The following is a 4,265-nucleotide window of genomic DNA, read 5'->3' on the forward strand; positions in this document are numbered from 1 at the left end:
GAAAATGCTAGTACTCTCCTACCTTACTGAATACTAGTACGCTCCTGTCTGACGAAGCTGGATTATACTGTTTGTTGTGTGGGACAATTAACTGACATGAAGATCTTTGACTTGATTGCCTAATTTGAAAATCTGACATGGTTTGAATATCCTGTTTATTTTGTGAGAAACTTGACTGACTTGAATGTCTCGAAGGACTCAGAGAGATGATTAACTTCACTGATTCAGAGATGTAGATGGCTCGGTTGTGAAACTGTTGACTCGTTTAGTGGTTAATAGGTGGTTGTGTATGATGCACTTTTGAGTTTTGTTCAGTTCTATAATTTGCTTGAATTATGGAGTTGAACTCTGTAATCCTTAAAACTAGCGGGCCGAAACTAGGAAAAACGTAGTGAAATATAACGTGAAGTACAACGCTGTGTACGCTGCTTTGCAATTTTTAATATAAATTTTCTACTCATACGGCGTCCATTGCTTTAAAGTAATTACATTTCATAATATACAAAACTTAAATCAACTAGGACGGGGTACAAGTTAAACGGAATGGTGGGCGGTGAAGTGATTACTCACTCTGCAAAATTAATAATGTTTTGGACTGCGCTTACTTATCTGAAAGCAAGGAATGAATTTCATTATTTATCGTTCCACTTTTGCAGGAAATGGTCTAAAAAGTAGAGACAGCATGATCCCTGGTTGTGGTCACCACAATGTGGTGTATTCGGTAAATAGGAAGTTATGGGGTTTGGAAATGTCACACTTTTCGGTGATCGTTCGTTTGCTTGCAACTAGTAAAATAGGAACGAATAATTTGGAAAAATGTGTGGACAGAGAAGGCGTTTAAAACGGAAGATGTAGCGGTATGGAAAAAAAATGAAATGTCGTGTTGGCTAACAAAAGGTGTTCAAATTAGTTTTATCTTCCAACAGTAACTTGTCTTGATTTGAATGACTGAAGTGGCCACGAACGGATACTAAGTTATTCGGCATCATTGATTGGGATTCTTTTTAAAACGTACATGCCGAAATCAGACGGAAATTTTGGATTTGCGCACTACTTCACAGGACCGTCAAGATTGTCGCTGCCGGCAGGCCGGTCTTCTGTCGCTTCACACGAACATGTGATCGACAATTTAAATTTCCTAACAGAAGATTTTGTTTTTTAAATTTCGTATCTCAAAAGACTGACTCAACAGCAGTGCCATCACTGATTTTTGTGAGAGTGACAAGAAAAATTTCCACAATCTATAGGTTTGTTCCAAGTAACTGTAAACACGAAATTTGACTGGCCGAACGCAAAGTTCTGAAAGAACAGGTTAAGACAACCACGAAGGCAGGTGACACCTTTATAAAACAGAACCTTGGCCGAACGAACACGATTTTATCCACAGAGCTCGGTTTTCATACAAATATTGATGAGGTTATGTCTCTATGGATGAATTTGATAATAATTTGACAAGTCGTATGGCCTTGGAACAGACCTATACCTGATACCTATCTTGACATGCAAATAAAAGTCCACTGGAAATGCATCCGATTTCGGCATATATGGTTTCAAAAGAATTCCTCGAGGTGCTGGGCTAGGGTTAGCAATTAATTTGTAGATTACCTTCTCTTCACACAGTAGGGACATTTTAATTCCGTTCTTTGTGGATTCAGGCTGTTATGTCGCTGTATTTCCTGTCGTGGCTAACAATCACTTGGCGCAGTTGTTTTCTCGGATATTGCAATCTAGCGACTTCTCTTCTGAGCGTGTGGCAGTCAGTGTTTTTACGACTCGTTTTGTTTTTCTAATTCGTTTATTTTTCGTCGTAGTGTCCTCTTCTCATTTTCGTATTGCGTACCGGCATCACTCAGCATCTCTGGTTCACTTACTGTATTCATTTTCATCACTTTATAAGTAAGAAATCAAATTAAATTTTGTTTGTTTTTGTTGTTGTTACAAGTCAGGTCTGTCAAGTCAATTTGACATATGTAAATGAAACAGTTTTATAGAATATAATTAGTACGTTCCATGTCGTGAGGTAGAAATGGTAGACATGGTAGACCAAGACTTTATGTGTGGGAGTAACGCTGATGACTGGCAAAATAATCATATAAAAAACTATATTTCCAATAGACTGGTTTGGATCAGAGTTATATGGTAACAATTGAGAGTATTTACTGGTTTGAGGACAACGTAGAACGTATAACAGCAACAACAAAAAAACGTCTTTTTTGACATTTTACCTAGTTAGCCCCATCAAAAGAAATGTGTTTTCAACTTCTCTCAGTTAACACTCTACACATATATCCTAATTTATGGATGATCTGGTATTACAAACATCTACTGACTGTAACAATATTTGACACCAACTTTCTACTCCAAAAAATGAAAAGTAACTTCTCTATTATGTTAGGATGTACAACAGGTTCATTTGCGGTCAAGGAAAGACTGATTACCTTAACACATTGAAATTAATTGAGGCTTGCCAACTTTCGGCACCCTGGACTTTACTTAAATAGTCGAGGAATGCCTCCAAATAAATTTCTAAAAATCCAAAACTGAATTCTAGATTTTTAGAAATTTATTTGGAGGCATTCCACGACTATTTAAGTAAAGTCCTGGGTGCCGAAAGTTGACAAGCCGCAATTATTTTGAATGTCTCCCATCTCATCTTATCGTATGTAAATGACAGACGAGGCCATTGTGTGACTGAACACTAGGGGGGTCCAAAAAAGCAAAGTGTCGAGGAAGTTGGCGGACCCCGAGGAAAACAAACCTTTATGGCCTCCTGATAAAAATTGTATATGGGGCCGATGCGATCCGAGTTGGTTTATGGGTAGCTCAAGGACGAAATATGTGAAAAAACGCTGTGATTTTCCATACATTTTTTCCATTACTTTCTATGGAAAAATTTTTTTAGCGACAATATCAAACTTTTTTGGTCCAGACAACTTAGATTAGATGCAAGAGCAACAAAAATGCGTTGTTTTCATTTTTTGGAATTTTTATATCGTCTGGGCACACCTAACAATATTGATATATACAAAAATCGACAGATAATTTCCAAGTAATACAAAGTCAGGCGAAGTCACTCTTAAAATTAAGTGTTAGGTGTCGTTGTAAAGGTAATGACAGTGGCTTTCCAACCCACACACAATAACTTTCAAGTTGGTGTCTTGACGTAACAGTCATTTGAAAATTGTCTGAGTTCACGACCCTGACATTTTTGCACCAAAATCGATTTCTATATAGCTTCAAAAAATTGTTTTCGAAAAAATTTCTTTTTGCGATGAAAGCTTATGCCATAAGCTCTCGTTAGATATGAATATATCCGATGCACATCCCATAAATGTTTTGGAAGAACCCAAAGACTGGGTGAACAGATTGGGAAACTTTGACTGGCTTGGGAGATGCGAATGCACTTACAAATCATTAAATCGGTCTCTTTGGATTATTCTGAAGTGAAATAATCCAACTCACCTTAAGAAGTGACCTCAACATATGTTAGTTACGTTCAATTTTTCTTTAACTCTCATTTTCGTGGTTTTTCACATATTTCGTCCTTGAGCGACCCATAAATCAACTCGGATCACATCGGCCCCATATACATTTTTTATCAGTGGGTCATATAGGTTCGTTTTCCCCGGGGTCCGCCAACTTTCTCGAAACTTTTATTTTCCCATACGATTCTGGACCCCCCTACTGAACACTACAGGATACAAAAAAATTCATAAAAAGAAAACTGGGATGGGAGTAATAAATATACTGGAAAGCAATATAAATATTATATTGTCCAATGAATGATGAACATAGATATTTTGTAAGCGCTCATCTCATTTTTTATACTACTTTTAATATATAGGTTTTTTCCAAATAGCCGTAAAATAGCCAAATAGCCCGAACTTTGACAACACGAAAGACGACTATTTCATCCACAGAGATGAACATAACCTAAACGTCAACAAATTGCTTTGTAAATATTTTGTTAAAACTTTCGTTAATCTGAAAGTTGAGGTTAAGTTGCATTCTGTGGATGAAATTTGACATTTCAAAATGACCTTGGAATAAACCTATTGAATCGACGAGTATTCATTTTTGTCCAGCTTCACAGTCTCATTTAAGCGAAAAATGGTTTTTCCGTTTCAACTAATATTGCTTGACATCAAGTTTCAGTATTTTATTTACATTGGTTAGGGTTAGGGCGCGCATATCTAAAAGTTTCTACTCTTAAGAAAAAGTTTTGTGTTCTAAATAATATTGTGACTTTTCGAACTGAACGGACT

The sequence above is a fragment of the Bradysia coprophila genome, unplaced genomic scaffold (genome assembly GCF_014529535.1).
Source record: "Bradysia coprophila strain Holo2 unplaced genomic scaffold, BU_Bcop_v1 contig_350, whole genome shotgun sequence".
Lineage (NCBI taxonomy): Eukaryota > Metazoa > Arthropoda > Insecta > Diptera > Sciaridae > Bradysia > Bradysia coprophila.